Source organism: Zeugodacus cucurbitae, chromosome 3 (assembly GCF_028554725.1).
Source record: "Zeugodacus cucurbitae isolate PBARC_wt_2022May chromosome 3, idZeuCucr1.2, whole genome shotgun sequence".
NCBI lineage: Eukaryota > Metazoa > Arthropoda > Insecta > Diptera > Tephritidae > Zeugodacus > Zeugodacus cucurbitae.
Window position 1 is genome coordinate 32,019,272 of NC_071668.1, and position 24,505 is coordinate 32,043,776.

Below are 24,505 nucleotides of genomic sequence, written 5' to 3' on the forward strand. Positions count from 1 at the left end.
ATGGGAATGAATGAGATCGACACACAGGTCATTATAGGATTTGTTTACGAATTCGACACCCACATTATTTGTCGCCATCCATCTTATCAGTGCCACTAAACTAGAGATCTGATAAAAATGAAAAGATCAAATAGTCGTTGAATGCTCTCTATAACAATTACACGTCTATTGTAGTGTGATAACACCAGAAAATGCTATCAAATAAATTATGGACATTCAAAATATAAAATTCGGTTGCAGTATCAAAAACGGGATTATTTATATACAGATTAACGATAAATTCTATAAAATATGAAAAGTTGAGTGCGAGTTCCGTTATCAAACAACGCTTACACTGTTCGCCACTTATTACTTTATTATGTCTTTTGTGAGCATATTTGCATGCATGTATGTGTGTCTCCTACATGAATATGTGGGATTTGTATGAGTAAATATCTACCATGTGGGCGGTGAAGTGTGCACCTCTGCACCCTCGTCATACGCTTTTCCGCATCTACTGAGTGTGCTAGAATAAAATAACAGTAGTAAATAGAGCTCGACGTGCTTATGTTGATTGTGTATGTTTGTAAATATGCTATCAGAGCTAACACTGCCATACACCGTGTTTTGTATGAGTACGTCTTATTTATTCTTCCAACGTGGGATTTTTACAATTTCCACCACTGTAGCAAGTTAGAAATGCAAAATAGATAGTTGATGCCACCGATCACCGTTCGCTACGTCAACGACAAATGTGTTGCTCGCAATTCGAGATTCGCTGAGATTGTGCGCAAATGAACTAACAATCTAATTCACATTCCGTAAGTTCTCCACAGATAAATATAATTTCTGCTTTAAAGTTATCTTTATTCGTTGTGATTTTGATTTTGAAATAAGCGTACGATTAGTCTCAAGTTCTCCCTTTATCGAAGCAGTCGCGTGCTGATACGAAATTAAGGCATATCAAGTTACGACTTTTAATCAAATCCGTTATCCTCTTCATTATCGTCGATGAACTCGAAGCGCTGAAATTAGACAAAGGTTTTCTCGACATACAACAGCTGTATTCGTGGGTTATTCCGAATCATTGTTATAATATATAAATTAGCTATGTGCATACATTATTTAGTTGTAATAAATAAATTGTTAACTTGAATGCATCACATTTCGGAAAGTTTTAAACAATTGCTGGACTCTATACTAATCCAAAAAATTAATTCGCAGTGCTAAAATAATAACTGTATAACATTTATAGATAGTGCGTGGGATTAGTTGTTTGCTTTACCTATTATTTATAATCTGATATTTGTAAACAAAAGGATTTGTAGTTATTGCTCGAAATAGTGTGCGGACATACAGCATATCAGAAGTGTTCAATAAAATGAACCCATATAAGTAAATACTTACATAGCACGAACTTATGCTCATCTTAATAAAAATTGGCCTTACAAACATAGGCGGTGAGTTTTAAATATTATTTTCATGTGTCAATCACATTATTACCAAAACTAATTAATTCATCTTTTAAACAAGGTATATTTTCATCAATAAGGAAAAAGTAGTTTTTAGATGCTTTGCAGAAGAGGGGATTTAAAGAGGTCAGTCATTGGGAACTATAAAGGAATAGCCATGTCCGCAATACCATAATTTCTTACCCTCAGCATAGATTTTGTAAATGGAAGGCTGTACAAACGAATTTGTTTGAATTTGTAAACCATGTATCAAAGGGTTATAGGAAGAATAAGTATACTGATGTTATATACACAGACTTTAGTAAGGCATTCTATAAAATAAATCACGCAACTCTTTTGCAAAAACTGTATCTTCTTAGTCTTATTGGTTCGATTCTGTGCTTGTTATTTACTAATGATATTACTTCTTTAATTAAGAACTCAAAAATTGTGTTATACTTTTACAAAACTTTCTAAATCATATGCTACAATCAATGAAAGATTCCAGAAGCAAATGGACTTAAACAATTTAGTTACTTGGTTAATATTCCACTGATTTTTAAAAGATGTAAAACGATGTGCTTTTCAGGAAGATCTTTATACCCTTCTTCTAATGCAATAAAAAATTTAATTTGTTTCAAGTATTTAGTTTTGTTGATTTGGGAGTTACTATGAACCCTAAACTTATTTCTAATCTTCATGTTTATTATGGTTGCAAAAGTTTATTAATGTCCTTAGCGTTTTTATACGTTGATCTAAAGAGTTTAGATCTGTAAGTAGATAGGTATAATTAAAAAGAATGGATTATATGAAATGTAGGGTAACGTATACATATATTGATGTCATTATCACCCCTATGATATAATCACCCCTATAACATACATATGTATGAGTACAAGCTATTCTATGCAATATACAACATTGATGGTATATCAGTTGCTATGTATTTAACGAAGTTGATAATTTTTAATAACTTAATTGTTATTACTTTATAACTATCATAAATATACATTGCCAGTCACTGCTAGATGCTTAGATGCTCCTCTTCCCAATTTTTATAGACAACTTTTATCAGGCACCTTCGTTAGAAGCAGGTCCTACACAGCGAAAATGCCTGATTCTAACCGTAACAGTATAATGATAATATCTCTAGCCGTATAAGTTACAGTCTCGATTACGAGTATTTCCTTCTCTGTGTAGCTGTCTACAATGTCTATATTTGTTTAGTACATACATACATTCCATAATAAATACCACGGGAGTTATTAAACCTCGTATTATAATTTATGTACGTAATCTAGCTACTTAATTTGATTACTATATAATATCTTGCTTAACCTTTAAATGATCGAAACATCTTATTGTGTTTATTCATCTTATTGTGTTTAGCTGGAAGTTACCAGCAAAGTTATTATACTCTCGCAACATGTTGCACAAGAGTATTATAGTTTTGTTCACATAATCCGTGCAAGCTATATATATATATGTATATATATTTGGCGTAGGAACCGCTTTAAGCGATTATAGCCGAATCCACCAGAGCGCGCCACTCATTCCTCCTTTTTGCTTTTTGGCGCCAACTGGAAACACCAAGTGAAGCCAGGTCACTTTGCACTTGGTCTTTCCACCGGAGTGGAGGTCGTCCTCTTCCGCGGCTTCCTCCAGCGGGTACTGCATCGAATACTTTCAGAGCTGGAGTGTTTTCTTCCATCCGTACAACATGACCTAGCCAGCGTAGCCGCTGTCTTTTTATTCGCTGAACTATGTCAATGTCGTCGTATAAATCGTACAGCTCATCGTTCCATCGTCTGCGGTATTCGCCGTTGCCAATGTTTAGAGGACCATAAATCTTGCGCAAAACCTTTCACTCGAAAACCCCAAGAGTCGTCTCATCGGATGTTGTCATCGTCCACGCTTCAGCGCCATACATCAGGACGGGAATAATGAGCGACTTATAGAGTTTGATTTTGGTTCGTCGAGAGAGGACTTTACTTTTCAATTGCCTACTCAGTCCAAAGTAGCACCTGTTGGCAAGAGTGATTCTGCGTTGGATTTCAAGGCTGACATTGTTGGTGTTGTTAATGCTGGTTCCCAGATAAACGAAATTATCTACAACTTCAAAGTTATGACTGTCAACAGTAACGTGGGAGCCAAGACGCGAGTGCGCTGACTGTTTGTTTGATGACAGGAGATATTTCGTCTTGTCCTCATTCACCACCAGACCCATACGCTTCGCTTCTTTATCTAGTCTGGAAAACGCAGAACAAACGGCGCGGTTGTTACTTCCGATGATATCAATATCATCGGCATACGCCAGGAGCTGTACACTCTTGTAGAAGATTGTACCCTCTCTATTTAGTTCTGCAGCTCGTATTATTTTTTCCAGAAATAGATTGAAGAAGTCGCACGATAGTGAGTCACCCTGTCTGAAGCCTCGTTTGGTATCGAACGGCTCGGAGAGGTCCTTCCCGATCCTGACGGAGCTTTTGGTGTTGCTCAACGTCAGCTTACATAACCGTATTAGTTTTGCAGGGATACCAAATTCAGACATCGCGGCATAAAGGCAGCTCCTTTTCGTGCTATCGAAGGCAGCTTTAAAATCGATAAAAAGATGGTGAGTATCGATTCTTCTCTCTCGGGTCTTTTCCAAGATTTGGCGCATGGTGAATATCTGGTCCATTGTGGATTTTCCAGGTCTAAAGCCACACTGATAAGGTCCAATCAGTTCGTTGACGGTGGGCTTTAGTCTTTCACACAATACGCTCGACAAAACCTTATATGCGATATTGAGGAGACTTATACCACGGTAGTTGGCGCAGATTGTGGGGTCTCCCTTCTTATGGATTGGGCAGAGCACACTAAGATTCCAATCGTCAGGCATGCTTTCTTCCGACCATATTCTACAAAGAAGCTGATGCATGCACCTTATCAGTTCTTCGCCGCCGTATTTGAATAGCTCGGCCGGTAATCCATCGGCCCCCGCCGCCTTGTTGTTCTTCAAGCGGGTAATTGCTATTCGAATTTCTTCGTGGTCGGGTAATGGAACATCTATTCCATCGTCATCGATTGGGGAATCGGGTTCGCCATCTCCTTGTGTTGTACTTTCACTGCCATTGAGCAGGTCGGAGAAGTGTTCCCTCCATAATCCCAGTGTGCTCTGGACATCCGTTACCAGATTACCTTCTCGGTCCCTACATGATAATGCAAGCTATAACTTGAGTAAAAATTGAGATATCTTAATGAAACTTGGAAATTGGTCCACTGCCACGCCCACAAAATGGCGAAAAACCAAAAACACATAAAGTGTCACAAGTAAGCCGTAAATAAAGTTATGACAGTAAAATTTGGTACAAAGGATCGCATTAGGGAGGGGCACATTTGGATGTAAGTTTTTTTAAGTGGGCGCGGCACTGCTCCCAAATAGGTTTTTTGTATATATCTTGCAAAGCAATTAAGCTATATAAACCACACTTTCTGCAGTCGGTAAGCACTAGTGAGATATCGGTGCAGAACTTTGCACAAATACTATGTTTATAGTGTGGCAGCCATAGGACCATAGGTTTTTAAGGCCCCATATATCGAACACGAGGACCTCGGTGCTTCTAACCTAATATTATGGTTTCCAACTTTCAATGGACTTTATACAATATACGACGAATATGTGGATCAAATTGTGTATTATATAATAAAGGTAAATAAATAAATTGCGAGATTATAAAATGTTCGGTTACACCCGAACTTAGCCCTTCCTTACTTGTTTTATAGTGAAATTAATGTTATTGACGAATAAAATAATGAAATAACAAACACGATGTATGTGGCTGGCTGATATAATTACTTGATGTCACTATTACTACTTATTTTAAAGTTATTAGTTGATAACATATGTATCACATTTCATTTTCTAAATTATTACATTTTATTCTTTACTATATTATTTAATATTTTGAATTAGCTACATTTTTAATTCAGCGCTAATCGGTGCTCATTCTAGGTTAACCTGCCTCTACATAGCTAGTTTTTCCACAAATGGACACTGTATGGGTTTATTTACTTATTCATAGTATTAACGAATGTTAAAGGAGTTTGAAACTGAAGCCTTCTAAAGAGTAACGTAGATTCTGACGGTGTTATTCTAAACGTGGCAACCGGACCTGATTTTCTTTAAATTTTCAAGTCAAAATTGTTGCTTGAATATGAAAACAAAATTTTACACAAGAATAATCTTAAACAGAAAATTATGTGGTGGACTTCTGCTATATCAAGTGAATTTAAACAAGTAAGGAAGGGCTAAGTTCGGGTGTCACCGAACATTTTATACTCTCGCAAATTTAATGATATAACAACCAATTTCACTCACATATTCGGTATAAAGTCCATTGAAAGTTTGAAACCACTAATATTAAGTATATGGGAGTAGGGGAAGTTTTGACCCGATTTCACTCATTTTTGTCACGGAGATATATTATTAGTAGAAACATATTCCCTCTGAATTTCTTCAAAATATCTGAGAGACTTACCGAGATTTTCTGTAAAAAAATTGTTAGAAGCACTGAGGTCCTCATATTCGAGGTATAGGGTCTTGAAAACTTATGGACCGATTTCGATTTTTAGGGCGATGCCACTCTTTAAATGCATTATTTTTGCAAAGTTTTGTTCCGTTATCTTCACTTGTTCTTACTTTATATATTGTAAAAATTGTTGCAGAAAGTTTGGTTTATACAGTTTTTTGGTTTGCAAGATATATACAAAAAACCGATTTGGGAGCGGGGTCACGCTCACTTTTCCAAAAATATTACATCCAAATGTGCCCCTCCCTAATGTGATCCTATGATCCAAATTTTATTTTCATAACTTTATTTATGGCTTAGTTATGACACTGTATAAGTTTTCGGTTTTCGCCATTCAGGTTTTCATTAAGATATCTCAATTTTTACTCAAGTTATTGCTTGCACGGACAAACGGACGGACAGACTTCCGGATTTCAACTCCACTCGTCATCCTGATCATTTATATATACATAACCCCATATCTAATTCTTTTATTTCTTGGTGACATTGTTCAACATGTTGCGAGGGTATAAAAAACTCCACTCAAATGGTTTTAATTTGCTTTCGTTAAATTTCGCTGGAAAAGCATTGGATAATTATTTAGCGCACTTATAATTCTCTGTTATCAGTGGTGCGTGGTCTAACAGTAACTACTTTCGGTTGGAAACTTGTATTCAATAGTTAATGTTATTAAAATATTTGATACAATGGTAAAAAGAAGATACTGTTTTGTTGGAAAATTTTAAATTATGTGTGACCTTTACAAAAAAGGAACAAATTAAAAATTCCTAATATAGTGAAATATTCGGAAAAAATTGTATACAATACCATCAGAAAATTTAAGATTGATGCGAAAACCTCCGGCGAGAATAAAATAATTGTAAGAAAAATTAAAGCTGATCTCCTTAAATCCTCACGGACAATAATGGCCGAACTGAATATAGGATTTGGCTTAAACATGCAAGTAGACTAGTGCCGACACGTCCAAATGAAAATAATGTATGGGAGTGTGGCAGAAAAAACTATTGTCGAAAAAGTATATTTAAGTGCGTTTGCATTCGTTCATAGACCTATACAGGTATGTATGTATATCAAAAGACTTATTTTTTTGGAAAATACTACTTTTTATGGATGTAAATTAAATAAGCCGCATTGGTTCTGATTGTACAACATTTACACATTCAGAGAAAAACCAAGAAGTCAATCCGTAAAGCAGGGTGGCAGAAGTTTCGAAGTTTACAGATCGTCTTCAACACTACAACAACGAATCTTTATCTTTATGAGTTTTGGGATATTCTAAAATAAAAAAATACAACTATAAAAGCGTGTTAAATGGGAAGATGGCGCAGTATTCGAGATAATTTTCAAACTGTAACAGTAACAATTAGTGAGATATGGGATTTCATTTAAGATTGCCACGCCGATTATACAACTACGATAGTGAGAAGGAAAGTGTTCTTCCTTTCGAATATCATAGGCTTCCAAATAGAATAGTTTTTTTTTTTTTTATTAAAAAAGGCGACTTTACGTTGTTGTTAAATGGTATTTTTCTGAATACTAATAGTTTTAAATTTTTAGCTTCACGAATAACTTTAACATTAAATTTTGATCGAATATGGAGGCAGAAAAGAGAGCTTCTGAATCGAATGAGTGGTTTCATATTCTTCATATATACATATGTATATATTTGGCGTAGGAACTGCTTACACGATTATAGCCGAATCCACCAGAGCGCCATTAATTTCTTCTTCTTATATTTTGGCCAACTGGAAACACCAAGTGATGCCAGGTTACTTTCCACTTTGTCACCCCAACGGAGTGGAGGTCGTCCTCTTCCTCGGCTTCCACCAGCGGGTACTGCATCGAACACTTTCAGAGCATTCGAACAACATGCCAGCGAAACCGCTGTCTTTTTATTCGCTGAACTATGTCAATGTCGTCGTATAAATTCCATCGTTTGCGGTATTCGCCGTTGACCATGTTCAGAGGACCATAGATCTTGCGCAAAACCTTTCTCTCAAAAACCCCAAGAGTCGTCTCATCGGATGTTGTCATCGTCCACGCTTCTGCGAAATGCATCAGGACGGGAATAATTAGCGACTTGTCAAAATTGATTTTGGTTCGTCGAGAGAGGACTTTACTTTTCAATTGTTTACTAAGTCCAAAGTAGCCCCTGTTGGCAATAGTGATTCTGCGTTGGATTTAGAGGCGGATATTGTTGGTGTTGTTAACGCTAGTTCCCTAGTAGACAACTATCTACAACTTCAAATTTTTGACTGTCAACAGTGACGTGGAAGCCAAAACGCGAGTGCGTTGACTGTTTGTTTGATGACAGGAAATATTTCGGCTTGTCCTCATTCCCCACCAGACCCATACGCTTCGCTTCCTTACCCAGTCTGGAAAAACAGAACAAACGGCACGGTTGTTGCTGCCGCTGATATCAATATCATCGGCATACGCCAGTACACTCTTATAGAAGATTGTACCTTTTCTATTTAGCTCTGCAGTTCGTATTATTTTTTCCAGCAATAGATTGAAGAAGTCGACCGATAGTGAGTCACCCTGTCTGAAACCACGTTTGGTATCGAACGGTTCGAGATGTCCTTTCCGATCCTGACGGAGCTTTTGGCGTCAGCTTTCATGGGATACCAAATTCAGACATCGCGGCATATAGGCAGTTCCTTTTGGTGCTATCGAAGACAGCTTTAAAAATTACAAAGACATGGTGTGTATCGATTCTTTTCTCCCGGGTATTTTCCAAGATTTGGCGCATGGTGAATATCTGGTCAGGTGTGGATTTTCCAGGTCTAAGGTCACACTGATTAGGCCCAATCAGTTCGTTGACGGTGGGCTTTAGTCTTTCACACAATACGCTCGACATGACCTTGTATGCAATGTTGAGGAAGCTTATCCCACGATAATTGGTGCAGATTGTGGGGTCTCCCTTTTTATGGATTGGGCAGAGGACACTGAGATGCCAATCGTTAGGCATGCTTTCTTCCGACCATATTCTGCAAAGAAGCTGATGCATGCACCTTATCAGTCCTTCGCCGCCGTATTTGAATAGCTCGGCCGGTAATCCATCGGTTCCCGCCGCTTTGTTGTTCTTCAAGCGGGTAATTACTATTCGAATTTGTTCATGGTCGGTCATGAAACATCTATCCCGATTGGGGAATCGGGTTCGCCATCTCCTGGTGTTGTACTTTCACTGCCATTGAGCAGGTCGGAGAAATGTTACCTCCATAATCCCAGTATGCTCTGGACATCTGTTACCAGAATTCCTCCTCGGTCCCTCCATGATAATGCTCCGGTGTTGAAACATCTCGATTCTTCATATAGTTTGACGTTTTTTAAGAAAATTACATACTACACTTCAATTTTATAAGCAAATATTTATAGTGTACAATATTCCACGAAGAAGTAGAACTTCAGTGTGCTTTTTATAAATAATGCATTCAAATGAAAGCTTCAGGTTCGAGAGCTTTTCGTGTTATATTATATTTAACTTAGTTTGTCAAATCCTTGTTTTGTGAAGCATCCCTTAACATGAGCTTTTCATGGTTCCATGGATGTTTTACTGATCGCTAGGGTAGCTTACCGCTTTTAGTGGACCAAGCAAGCTTATAATCAATGGTTACATTGTTTAGATTTATTACAAAAGAGGATTGACTTTCAGACAATTTTTTGACATAATAATGGCTCAACTGACCAACGATGAATCAACACGAACCTTCTGATGTCATTTTCATGAAAATGAACTACGAAAATGTATTATAAAATGTTTACATGTGTTACAAAATTAAACCGCTGTATTAAATTTACAATGGAGCATATCGTTGTTCGGTTTAGCTCCTATTCGGGGAATAACTCAACAAATAGCCATATACAAACATTTTGATGAGTACAGATTTGCCATTTGCACAGGGACACATGCCTGAACCCTACAATTTTATGCAGGATAACGACCAAATCACACTGATAGAAGTGGCAGAACATATGTTTCATCCTAAAAGGTTACGGCTTTGAATTTACGTGCCCAGAATCCGGACATTTACCCAATAGGCAACCTTTGGGCAGATGTCAAAGGGGTTTGGAAAAGAAATCAAACAAAAATGTCAAGGCAAAATGGAAGAACATATCAACTGGTGCTGATACCAATTAGTTGGTATTTTGCCTAGAAATACAAAGCTGATCCTGAATAAAAAGGTTATCCGACTAAAAACTAACATAAAATAAAAAGTTTTAACAATTTTTAAATTTTTAGCCATCAATTTTAAAAATATTGACAAAATCTTGAGTGTCCTAAATTAGTTGACCAAGTCAAAATAGTTATACATGAATATGTACTTTAATAAATAATAAATAAGATAACTTATTTAAAAACAAGTAAGGAAAGGCTAAGTTCGGGTGCAACCGAACATTTTATACTCTCGCAATTTATTGCTATATTTTTATTAAGAAATCACACAATTTGACCCATATTTTCACATGACAGTATTATAAAGTGAAGGAATAAGATGGAATTCAAAAATTAGTTATTAAATCCAATTTCATTGAAATCTGTTGAATACTTCCTGAGATATGGCTACCTTCTGCTATTTCTTCTGTGAAATTTAGTGTTTCTGACGTTTTTCGTTAGTGAGTTCTGATTCGTTCACTTTATAATGTATACATAAGGAACCGATAAAGATAGCGAAATAAAACTTTACACAAATACTGTATTTGAGCTGTGACATCACTTGTGGAAAAATTGTGAAAATCGAACCATGACTTTTCAAGGCCCCTGATATCAAACATGTAGAACTCAGTGCCTAAGGGTAATTTTTCACCGAAAATATAGGTAAATCTCTAAATAAATTGCGAGAGTATAAAATGTTCGGTTGCACTCGAACTTAGCCTTTCCTTACTTGTTAACCTAACCTTTGTATTGGAGGTGGGCGTGGTTATTATCCGATTTCAACTATTTTCATGGTATGTGGTGGGGTACGTAGGAGAACCGACTGCAGAAAGTTTGGTTTATATAGCTTTATTGGTTTGCGAGATATATACAAATAACCGATTTGGGGGCGGGGCCACACCCACTTTCCCAAAAAAATTACATCCACATATACCCATTCCTAGTGCGATCATTTATTCCAAATTTTACTTTTATAACTTTATATATGTCTCAATTATGACACTTTATAGGTTTTTGGTTTTCGCCATTTTGTGGGCGTGCCAATTTTCCGATTTTGTCCATTTTCGAAAGCAACCTCCTCCGGGTGCCAAGGAATACGTGTACCAAGTTTCGTTAAAATATCTCAATTTTTACTTGTGTTATCCGTTGCACGGACAGACGGACGGATGGACAGACAGACATCCGGATTTCAACTCGTCTTGTCATCTGATATATATGTCATTTTGATATATATAACCCTATATCTAACTCGTTTAGTTTTATGACTTACAAACAACCGTTATGTGAACAAAACTATAATAATCTCTTAGCAACTTTTGCTGCGAGAGTATAAAAATATTCCGCCTTTTAATTATAAAATATACCAACGTTTCAAAATAAAAATGTGTGTCCCTAATTACGTGACTACCAGTGTATACTGGATAAAATGGATCGGATCGGATTATAACCACAGGTACTTCACATCCAAAGGTTATGTTGAAAACTACTAAAAGTGCTTAAATTTAGAAATGAAAAAACCAGACTCACAAAATTCTATGTTAAGATTACTATAGAAGAGGTGCAGTCATATTGGTATAAAAAATAGAAAGGGTTGTAGCGCCACTTACTTATCGGTCAAAAACCATATCTCAGGAACTCGATTAATTTCAACGATATTCGGTTCATAACATTTTCTTGGCATTCCAATGGTATAGTGATATGGAACATGAAGACCTCAAAGCCTGTGTCTAATTTTTTACTGAAAATCTCGGTAAATCTCTCAGATATTCTAGAGAAATTCAAATGAGATGTTTTCCTTATAATAATGTATCTCAGTACCGAAAATAGGAAAAATCAGGTCAATATTTCCTCTAGCCATATACCTAATATACGGCTTTTAAAGTTCCCGTAGACGTTATACCGCATATATCGGTTAATATGTGCGATATCATAGCATAATTAATTGAACGTGTAATCGTGGATATGACTAGCTTGGCGAGCAAAATGGCTGAAAACTGTCCAGGAATTAACATAGCCTCCGAAAATATAGGCCAAATTGTATTTATATGTATATATATAATAATAATAAGCTTTTCCTCTAAAGTTTTTCTAAATAATTTTCCTATCCTTATTTATTCTTTTGTGTTTGCTGAAGCGAGTGGCTACTCAGCCGGCCGTCAAGTAAACAGCCGTGGTTTAAGTGGTCGTCAAATGGTAATGTGTTTGCAAACATTTAGTTGTTTGGCCAATGAGTTTAAGAGTTATATTATTTTATTATGATGGAATATAGAACCTAATAGCATATGCACAAATAGCATAGTTGGCAAAGTATCGGCAGATGCCGGTGCCTATAGTATAGTAACAAATATTAGTCCATATGTAAATATGAATGTGTTTATTAATTTAACTGACATTTAAAACTAAATAACTTGTTTTTATAATATATATGTATGCAGATATAAAAAATAAGTTATTCGCCTTTTCTCAAATCAAGTTGCTACGTCAGTAATATAGCTTTTTTTTAATGACAGAAAGACAGCTTGTTTGGGAGGTTCCTTTGCATGCACCTCATAGTCCAGACCAGCACCAAATTATTATTACCTGTTCCTGTCTATGGCGAATGATGTTGATGTATGAAAATTCGTCTCAAGAGAAACTTTTAAAAATAGACTCTCCCAGTTTTTTGTAAATTTTCTATAAGAGTGACATTATGAAATTATCTTCAAAATCTCAACAAGTTGTTGAACAAAACTGTGCATATTTAAAATAATCGGATCATGATAAGGAATGGCAAGTTCCGCACATTTAATACTCTCGCAATTTTTTAATTTGATTTTATTAATAAACAAACAATTTTGCTCACATATTCGGCATATATATGGTATAAAGCCCATTGAACGTTTGAAAACCCTGTCATTAGGTATATAGGAGCTAGGGGAAGTTATGACCCGATTTCACTCATTGCCCGGAGACATATTATTAGAAGAAAATATTCCCTCTGAATTTCTTCAAAATATCTGAGAGACTTATTTATATTTTCGGTAAACAATTAATTCGATGCTCTGAGGTCCTCATGTTCGATATATGGGGCTTTCGAATACTTATGGTCCGATTTCGGAGATTTTTAGAAGGGGGATGCCACACTATAAATGCATAATTTGTGATAAGATGTGTTCCGATATCTTCACAAGTGCTTACTTTATATATTGTAAAGTAATCGATTCAGATCGGCTTCAAAGTTCTGGTATATGGGGAGTAGGCGTGGTTGTGAACCCGGTTTGGACTATTTTCATAATATATAATTGGGAAGCCAGGAAGCCGAATTTCATTGAAATTGGTCGAGTAGTTTCAGAGAAATGGTTTTTAACCCAAAGTGGGCGAAACCACGCCCATTTAAAATTTTGTATACCATTTTGAGAGCAGCTCTTCTCTACCATCTTTATAATGAAATTTACGTTTCTAGTAGTTTTCCTTACTGAATTAAAGCATTTTTAGTAGTTTTCAACATAACTTTTGTATGGGAGGTGTGCGTGGTTATAATCCGATTTCTTCCTTTTTTGGACTGTATAAGGTAGTACCTAAAAGAAACGACTCTAGAAAGTTTCCTTGATATATTTTAAGTAGTTTACCAAGAATTACGTGTACCAAGTTTTATCATGATACGAGGGCTGCTATATATATTTCTGGCCTAATAATGAAAATAGGAATATTTATCAACGAAAATTTTTTTTTTTGTTTTTCAAAATATTCTCCATCAAGATTTATACACTTTTGCATGCGCTCAAACCAATTTTCGAAGCACTTTTTTTGAGCCTTTTTTTGAGCGATTGTCAAATTGTGCGGGATCCAACGAGAACAAACCTTTTTTACGGCCAGGTGTTCATGCAATATCGAATGTATGCTGGTGGGAGAAATGCATAGGCATGTCTCTATCTGAAGGTATGTTACATGACGGTCTTGCGTTATCAACTCACGTACGGCATCGATGTTTTCTGGCACAACGGCTGTTTTTGGACGAACTTCACGAATTCGTCTTTGAGCGAGCGTCGGCCACGATTGAATTCGTTGTACCAGTTTTTCACAGTGCTATAGGATGGTGCTTCATAGCCATATAAAGATTTTAGTTCATCGATGCACTATTGTCGTGATAATCCACGTCGAAAGTTGTGAAAAATGATCGCACGAAAATGTTCACGAGTTAATTACATTGGTTGGCTGAGATGAATTTTTTAATTCCTGTAAATAAAACAATTCACGATTAAATGCCAAAACGTTCTGAGTGATGTTATGCTAAAAAATGTCAAATTTTCCAATGGAAACCCAGGCCAGAAATACATATAGCAGCCCTCGTATCTCAATTTTATCTCAAGTTACAGCTTGCACGGACGAACGGACAGACAGACATCCGGATTTGAACTTTACTCCTAACCCTGATCATTCTGGTATAAATAACCCTATATCTAAGTTGTTTAGTTTTAGGACTTACAACCAACCGTTATGAAATTATAATACTCTCTTTAGCAACTTTGTTGCGAGAGTATAAAAATTTATCGTAACTCTACAGTATGTCGAATGTTTGTAGTAGTGGTTGTTTGATTATTCTGAATTGTTGTAGAATTCTGTACTACAATGCATGTTTCCGTTACCTGCCTCCATACATATTGTAAATGCACATCATTCATACAATTGTAGGTAAATTCGTTTATTAGCGGGGTCTTTAAAAATCACATTCAATTAGCATTATCTGGAAAAGCTGAAGTAATTAGACACATAAGCATTCATGCAATATCTTCTATAAATTAGTGGTATACGTACAGATGTTCATGTATACGAGTATAAGTTTACTAATATGGTATATAATGAATGAACATAGATATGTATGTATGTACATACAAATTACAAAAAATCAGACATTACAATATACAATCGAAACTGGTTAAATGCAACACTACTAACGAATGTGAATAAAACGATAGAATCATTGAATACATATGGCCCACTAAGTGCCACAAACAAATGCAAAGAGCTAAGCATTTCTGAAGCCAAAAACTGCAAGTAATGTTTCCACATTTATGTCAATACATATGTACGTATACTACATATATGTAAATATTTATGCAGGTATTTACATATGAATAAGATTTCTTTGATTTCATCACAATATAGTTGCAAATTGCAAACTCAGGCAATTAATTTGCTGCCACTGTATTCCAATGTGCATGTGCAAATATTAATTGGTACCTATTACGTGCATGTATTAAAAAACCTAAAATCACCCCAACAACAAATTTTGTACGAGTAAGTTTTAGTTTATACATCAATTTTATTAAAACATTAAAATTGACATAGCGAGATTAGCCTATAGAGCCTTTTGCGGAATATTTAAGTTTTTTAAAATTTACCGTCCACATGGGAAGAAAAATAAATTGTTGAGCTAGTATTAGATACGAGGTAAATACGAGGAACCCAAAGATTTTAATTGTTGTTCATTACATGACTTTATAACAACTTATGATATGTAACTGCTAGATTCCGAACGATTAATCATCGTGTTGATATCGACATCGTCCAAAAATTGGAAATCGGTCGGAGTAACTACATTTGGAATTGGTAGGCCCAATACAATTGACATCCTATGCCATTCGTCCACTAAAGTATCTTTCAGTTCTGTGTGAACTTTAGCATTTTCAATGTACCTAAACATATTAAAAGGAAGCTTACTCCAAAGTATTCAGAAGCTTGGAATACGTCAATATTTCTGATATTAGGAGAATAACACTGAAAACACGAATCGACAATCGCACAGACTCGGCTAATATGGTGTGGCCCAGCCATCCGATGTTAACATGTACGATAATTTGTGGGTTTTGTTGAAGAACTATTCTCTAAATACAACATAAGCATTCATGAACAACTAAAATTTCTTGTATTTAGTAGTTTCGAGTGTAACTGTTACATGACAAGCTGTCGAGAAATATCGAGTAATGGGACATTATAAACAAAGAAAACTGTGATTGAAAATCATTTAAAAGCATAAATTGTTGTAGAAACCAAACAAAGTTGCTAAGAGAGCGCAATTGGTATATATCTATTCTGCAGTCGTTTGCCATACATGTCCCATCACACACCAAAATAGTTGATATCGGACTATAACCACACCCACTCCCCATACAAAAGTTATATATTTTCTACAGTACATAATATTTTTGACACCCTGATGACACGGATGGATTATGGTCGAAATCGGTTCACAGCCACGCTCGTTGTCTCGTTGGGAACTTGTTTTAAAATGACAAATGCAAGTAATACAAAAATTGTCCGAAACACAAATCTTTAACTATTGGTGTATTTGAATGAGTACACTTCAAATTTATTTAGCAATGTTGATTTTAATAGTATTCTTTCAGAACTTGCATAAGTGATATTTCGTAAACATATGCAAACAAAAAAACCTTGTGGGGTTGCACTCCGGGAGTGCAGGCAGAAGTGAAAACTTGAACTTAAGGCGCGTTGGGCACTTTTTTGGGTGAGCATTTTTAGGTGGGCTCGCGACATGAGAAATTGTACATAAACAAGTAAGGAAGGGCTAAGTTCGGGTGTAACCGAACATTTTATACTCTCGCAATTTATTTATTTAACTTTAATAATATTATATAACACACAATTTGACCCACATATTCGTCGTATATATTGTATAAAGTTCATTGAATGTTGGAAACCATAATATTAGGTTAGAAGCACCGAGGTCCTCGTGTTCGATATATGGGGCCTTTAAAACCTATGGTCCGATTTCGACGATTTTTAAAATGCCACACCATAAACATAGTATTTGTGCAAAGTTCTGCACCGATATCTTCACTAGTGCTTACTTTATATATTGTAAAGTAAACGATTCTGATCGTCTTCAAAGTTCTGGTATATAGGAAGTAGGCGTGGTTGTGAAGCGATTTGGCCTATTTTCACAACATATCATTGTAAGGAAACTATTACAAACCAAGTTTCATTGAAATCGGTCGAGTAGTTCCTGAGGTATGGTTTTTGACCCATAAGTGGGCGAGCCCACGCCCATTTTCCATTTTGTAAAAAAATCTGAGTGCAGCTTCCATCTGCCATTTCTTATGTGAAATTTAGTATTTCTGACGTTTTTCTCAAGTTACAGCTTGCACAGACGGACGGACGGACGGACAGACAGACATTCGGATTTGAACTCCACTCTTCACCCTGATTACTTTGGTATATATAACCCTATATCTAACTCGTTTAGTTTTGGGTGTTACAAACAACCCTTATGTGAACAAAACTATAATACTCTCTAGCATCTTTGTTGCTAGCAACTTTGTTGCGAGAGCCATCCCTACGCCTACTTCCCATATAACTCAATTTAGTTTTTCACCTGATTATTTCACTTTATAATATATATATAGCTTAATTGCAAAAGTATACTTGTTACACGCTCGATGGTTGATGAGAAAAAGGGAAGATTTATTGACAGTTCATAAAAGGGTACAATAGTATGAAGGATAATACACAATAAAATGTCAAAATGTTAAAATGCATGGTTGCATTAGCGATTATAAATTATAAAGCTTTATGGTGTTGCCACAGTACCCTCCTTCTAGTGAGTCGTAGGTGGTGTAAAAACTGGCTTAAGACGATCGATGGAAACTTTGACTTTGTTCTCGTTTATTTCCACTTCGAAATACTTAGATGAGCGGCTCAAAACTTTGTATGGTCCCAAATACGGTGCTGATAACGACGGCCTGATAGAGTCATCGCGGATGAAAACTTGATCACAAGATTTGAGATCGCCATGAACAAAAATGTTTTGCTTAGTATGCCAAGCTGTATTAACAGGACGCAATTCTCGCATGATACACCGTAGCTCCACTAAGATTTCTGATTGGTTTTGATTGCTGGGTTGTTCGATGAAAAGTTCTGAAGGTAATCGCAATGATGTTCCATATACCAATTCAGATGGAGTAGAACCGATGTCTTCTTTATATGTTGAACGTAGTCCAAGCAGTATAAGCGGTAGATAGGTTGTCCACTGGTCTACTTTATGACATAAAATTGCAGATTTTAATGTGCGGTGCCATCGTTCTATTAGTCCATTACATTGTGGATGATACGGTGTGGTTTTTAAATGCGTCACTCCCGCGTAAATCGATCAATTATTGTTAAGCAATATCGATTGCCTTCCGATATTGGAAACGGTCCAACAATGTCGATATGCAAATGTCCAAATCGGCTACTTGGATTTGTTCTGCTTTGAAGTAAACTTTTGTTGTGTCGAATGACTTTACACCGTTGGCACTGAATGCAACATCTTGCAAAAGATCTGCTATCTCTCGCAATGCATGGCCAAACAAATCTGTCAACCATCAATTTCACAGTGGCGCGTGTGCCAGGGTGCGACAGATTGTGTGTAGCCTGAATAAAATTTTGTCGAAATTTTGATGTTACGAAGGGACGAATACGTCCAGTTGATATATCACAAAAAACTTTTCTGGTACTTGGAGGTATCATGAAAGGTTTCAATTTTAGCGAATGCCGAATGGTGTCATTCAGGTGTGCTTGTAACTCTTCGTCGTTTTCTTGGTCCACGGCGAGGGCGTCATAGTCTATTACAGCGGTGGTAAGTGATTGAATTCGTTATAAAAGATCAGCGGTTACATTTTTTTCACCTTTAACATGTAGGATATCAGTAGTGATTTGTGATATGAAATCCAACTGCCTAACTTGACGATCGGAAGCTCTATGCAATTGTTGTCGGAATGCGAATACTAACGGCTTATGGTCCGTGTAGACGTGGCAACTACGACCCTCTAACATGTAGCGAAAGTGACGAATGGAGGTGTATAGCGCGGTCAACTCACGGTCGTACGTACTGTAACGCATTTCAGCTGATGAGAATTTTCTTGAAAAGAATCCTAAAGGTTGAAGTTCGCCATCTACCATTTGATTCAAAACTGCTCCCGCTGAAAAATCAGAGGCATCTACCCACAATGAAAGTTCTACGTCAGGTAGCGGATGAGCTAACATAACACAGTTTGCTAGTTGTGCTTTCGCAGCCTCAAAATGACGTTTAGTATCGTCATTCCAATTTAAGACGGTGTTGTCGTTTTTCTTATTTCCGACTATCATCGCGAAGAGTGGGTTGTAACTCTAAGGCGTTAGGAAGAAATCTCCGATAAAAATTTAGCATTGCCAAAAAACGTTTAAGTTCTTTAGCAATCTTGGGCGGCTTCATGCTTGTTAAAGCTTCCACGCGGCTTGGCAATGGGCGAATGCCATCTTTTGTAATTGAATGGCCTAAAAAATCGAGTTGAGATACTCCAAATTGCGATTTCGCGACATTGATCGTTAAATTGTAGTCTCGTAAACGGTTAAATACTATACGAAGATGTTGTTTGTGTTCATCAATCGATTTTGATGCGATGCAAACATCATCTAAATACGCAAATGTAAAATCTAAGCCTCGAAGCACTTCGTTTATTAAACGCTGGAACGTCTGTGCAGCATTCCTTAACCCGAATGTCATATGAGTAAATTCAAATAGACCAAACGGCGTCGTAATGGCAGTTTTGCAGATATCATCGGGGTGAATCGGCAGCTGGTGAAATGCTTTCTGCAAATCTATCTTTGAAAATATCATTTTACCTGCTAGAATCGTTGAAAAATCTTAAAGAAAAGGTATCGGGTAGCGGTCAGGGATCGTGTTAGCGTTCAAAGCCCTGTAATCGCCACATGGTCTCCACGATCCGTCAGCCTTGCGGACTAGATGCAAGGGGCTAGCCCAGCTGCTATTCGACGGGCGGCAAATACCAAGCTTGCTTAGAAGTTCAAATTCTGCACGTGCAGCTGCGAGTTTCTCCGGAGATAAGCATCTCGGTCGTGAGCATACTGGTGGGCCAGTAGTTGAAATATGGTGAACTGCTGACGTGTTCGTACGTATGCCAAGTTGTGATGGATATGTGATTTCGGAGAACTCCTTTAGAATATCAGAAAAATTTTCCGTAAAATTTATCGTTGATATATTCGATACTTGTTTAAGTTGCGTAACTGAGCACAGCGTTTTGAATAGAGTGTTGCGATCTACGAGACTTTGACCTTGTTAATCGACGATTAAACCATGATGACTTAAGAAGTCTGCACCAAGGATACCCTGCGTGACATCAGCTATTATGAATTTCCATAGAAATTCACGACGTAGATTTAAATTTAATTTGAGTATAACTTCACCGTAGGTATGTACGAGTGAACCATTTGCGGCAAACAATGAAAGTGACGATGGACGTGCTCTGGCTAATTTAGTCGACCTCGGTATGACGGATATGTCAGCTCCTGAATCTATTAAAAAACTCAGTTTCGCTGATGTGTCGTAAATGCAAAGGCGGCGACCTGTTGATATATCAGAGTGTTTGCCGGGCTCTGATATTGAATTAGCCGAGCTGACCTATTGACGAGAAATAGGTACAGCTGTAAAAGAGCACGGCTGCCGACATTTCGTAGCGTTTGTACCAAATTTGGCATGATACCAACAAAAATTTTGCGCATGTTGAATAACGGCTCTTGAATGGCCTAAAAAATCGAGTTGAGATACTCCAAATTGCGATTTCGCGACATTGATCGTTAAATTGTAGTCTCGTAAACGGTTAAATACTATACGAAGATGTTGTTTGTGTTCATCAATCGATTTTGATGCGATGCAAACATCATCTAAATACGCAAATGTAAAATCTAAGCCTCGAAGCACTTCGTTTATTAAACGCTGGAACGTCTGTGCAGCATTCCTTAACCCGAATGTCATATGAGTAAATTCAAATAGACCAAACGGCGTCGTAATGGCAGTTTTGCAGATATCATCGGGGTGAATCGGCAGCTGGTGAAATGCTTTCTGCAAATCTATCTTTGAAAATATCATTTTACCTGCTAGAATCGTTGAAAAATCTTAAAGAAAAGGTATCGGGTAGCGGTCAGGGATCGTGTTAGCGTTCAAAGCCCTGTAATCGCCACATGGTCTCCACGATCCGTCAGCCTTGCGGACTAGATGCAAGGGGCTAGCCCAGCTGCTATTCGACGGGCGGCAAATACCAAGCTTGCTTAGAAGTTCAAATTCTGCACGTGCAGCTGCGAGTTTCTCCGGAGATAAGCATCTCGGTCGTGAGCATACTGGTGGGCCAGTAGTTGAAATATGGTGAACTGCTGACGTGTTCGTACGTATGCCAAGTTGTGATGGATATGTGATTTCGGAGAACTCCTTTAGAATATCAGAAAAATTTTCCGTAAAATTTATCGTTGATATATTCGATACTTGTTTAAGTTGCGTAACTGAGCACAGCGTTTTGAATAGAGTGTTGCGATCTACGAGACTTTGACCTTGTTAATCGACGATTAAACCATGATGACTTAAGAAGTCTGCACCAAGGATACCCTGCGTGACATCAGCTATTATGAATTTCCATAGAAATTCACGACGTAGATTTAAATTTAATTTGAGTATAACTTCACCGTAGGTATGTACGAGTGAACCATTTGCGGCAAACAATGAAAGTGACGATGGACGTGCTCTGGCTAATTTAGTCGACCTCGGTATGACGGATATGTCAGCTCCTGAATCTATTAAAAAACTCAGTTTCGCTGATGTGTCGTAAATGCAAAGGCGGCGACCTGTTGATATATCAGAGTGTTTGCCGGGCTCTGATATTGAATTAGCCGAGCTGACCTATTGACGAGAAATAGGTACAGCTGTAAAAGAGCACGGCTGCCGACATTTCGTAGCGTTTGTACCAAATTTGGCATGATACCAACAAAAATTTTGCGCATGTTGAATAACGGCTCTTCCACGTGATGGAAATCTACTGCGCTGTCTTTCGGTATATTGGCCATTCCGCAACAACTTTCCTACGCTTTTTGAAAGAGCAGCAATTTCATTTCGTATTTCACTCAACTCACCCTGCGATTGCGTTTCGGAGCTAACCTCAAAGATATGTCCACCATCCTTCAGAGATAAGCATTCTGTGATGGAATCAGCGATTTTAATTTTGTCGCTAATTGGAACATTTGTTGCGATGATAGCAGCTTGTGCGTACGGTGGTAAGCGGCTGACCCAGAGATCGTGAAGTATACTCTCGCTGAGCGTGGCGCCTGCAGTGCGATGCATTTCATTGTACAAATCGCTAGGTCTTCGGTCACCCAATGGGAGTTCCTTCAAAACGCGTTGAAGCCGACGTTGCTGACTCTCGGTGAAGTTTTCGATGATTTTACGGCGAATGTAGTTGATTTTTTCTGTAGCAGGTACATCTTCGATAAGTGTACGCATCTCCAATAATTTTGCTGGAGGTACACTTGCCAGTACTATGTTAAATTTTGCCGTGTCGGAAAAAGCGCGGGAGGCTTCAAACCAGAAGTCCATTGAAAAGAAATACGCTTCGACATTATCTTCCGACATCACCGGCAATGGAATCCGTGGTGGTATATTCTGTGATGGAAGTGGTTCTCCATCGGTATTCGTGTCCGCGGATGTTCGCATATTTAACATTTTCGCGTTGAAAATATTTAAAATAATTACTTACGTTCGCGGGTCACCAATATAGCTTAATTGCAAAAGTATACTTGTTACACGCTCGATGGTTGATGAGAAAAAGGGAAGATTTATTGACAGTTCATAAAAGGGTACAATAGTATGAAGGATAATACACAATAAAATGTCAAAATGTTAAAATGCATGGTTGCATTAGCGATTATAAATTATAAAGCTTTATGGTGTTGCCACATATATATTAGAAGATAACGGAATAAAACTTTAACCAAATATTGTATTTAAGGGGCTATACAAGTGTGAAAAAAATCGATTTGTTTATTATTATTTGATAGCTTATACTTTCAAAAATATCCTGTGAAAGCGGTAAGGTCGTATCTTGAATAGTTTTTGAATGTCAGCGTTCTAAAGTGTGATCACTAGACTAGTCTAGACTTTAAACGCGTTTTTCTTGAAACGACATTTTTCAAAATTGCTGACATCATAACTCAACGGGAAATTGACCGATCGACTTCAAATTTAAACTGAGTATTCTGATTGATTTGATTTGTTGAAAATTGTCAATGGCATTAAAAAACAACACTTGTTTAACTAAATAAACGACATGTTTTTAGAACTACGCCATTTTGTTAATTTTGGATATTTTCAATAATCGTAGGTCATCGTATTCATCCTTTTTGAATTCTTTTGTTTCAGCTAATCATGTCAGCAGTTGGGGACCTTTGTTTGGCACCTCCCAAGAGTAAAAAAAATCTTAAAATATAGCTGAACATATACCTTATTATGTCCAAAAAACTTCAAAACATTCGCTCGAGTACTTTCTCTTAAAAATTTCACGTAAATCGCTTAATTTTTCATGGGTTACACTGGTATAGCCCCCTAAGCTGTGGCATCACTTTTGGAAAATTGTCGAAATCGGGCTATAACTTTTCAAGGCCACAGATATGGAACATGAAGAACTCAGTGCTTAAGAGTAATATATCACCGAAAATATCATTAATTCTCTCAGAAATTTTAATGTAATTAAGATAGAATCTTTCTCTTCTAATAGTGTGTCTCTATACCAAAAATGGTTAAAATTGGGTAACAACTTCCCGTAACTTGTATATACCTTACATTCGGATTATCAAACTTCCGGTGGTCTTTTTATACTGCATATATCGGTTAAAATGTGAGCTATATTAGCAAAATTAAGTGAGCCTTGGATATAGTTCAGGAATTATCCCAGCCCCATATACTATGTATATTGATTTTCATTATTATTGTGGACTTTAAGCCAAATACAGAGTACATCGGTCAAATTGTGTTATTTTAATAAATTGACATCAATAAATTGTGAGAATATAAAATGTAAATGCAACTGAACTTAGCCCTTCCTTACTTGTTATACTTTCGCAACAAAGTTGTTTACCAACTAGTATTATAGTTTTGTTTACATAACGGTTGGTTGTAAGTACTAAAACTAAACGAGTTAAGGTTATATATATCCAAATGATCAGGCTGACGAGTAAAGTCCGGATGTCACCACTACTACCTTATACAGTCCAAAAATAGAGGAAATCGGATTATAACCACGCCCACCTCCCATACAAAAGTTATGTTGAAAACTACTAAAAATGCTTTAATTCAGTAAAGAAACCCACTAGAAACCATGGTGTACAAAAAGGTGTACAAAATTTTAAATGGGCGTGGTTCCAATGAAATTGTAATATGTATAATATAAATCTCCGTGCCAAAAATGAGTGAAACTTCCCCTATCTCCCATATACTTAATATTAGGGGTTTCAAACTTTCAATGGACTTTATACCATATACATATGCCGAATAT

At 36.9% G+C, this 24,505-nt stretch overlaps 1 protein-coding gene across 11 annotated transcripts in view; it reads left to right on the forward strand.

The window, feature by feature from the left end:
- Positions 1 to 368: 368 nt before the first annotated feature.
- The window catches only part of LOC105219245 (hypothetical protein), a 46,334-nt gene continuing 22,197 nt past the window's right edge, over positions 369 to 24,505 (forward strand). For 2 of the 11 annotated variants that reach the window (XR_008470267.1, XM_054226697.1), the window contains exon 1: positions 807 to 1,439. The gene's annotated coding sequence lies outside the window, so the exon portion shown is untranslated. The other 9 variants (XM_011195245.3, XM_011195247.3, XM_054226700.1 and 6 more) reach the window with 8 other exon arrangements.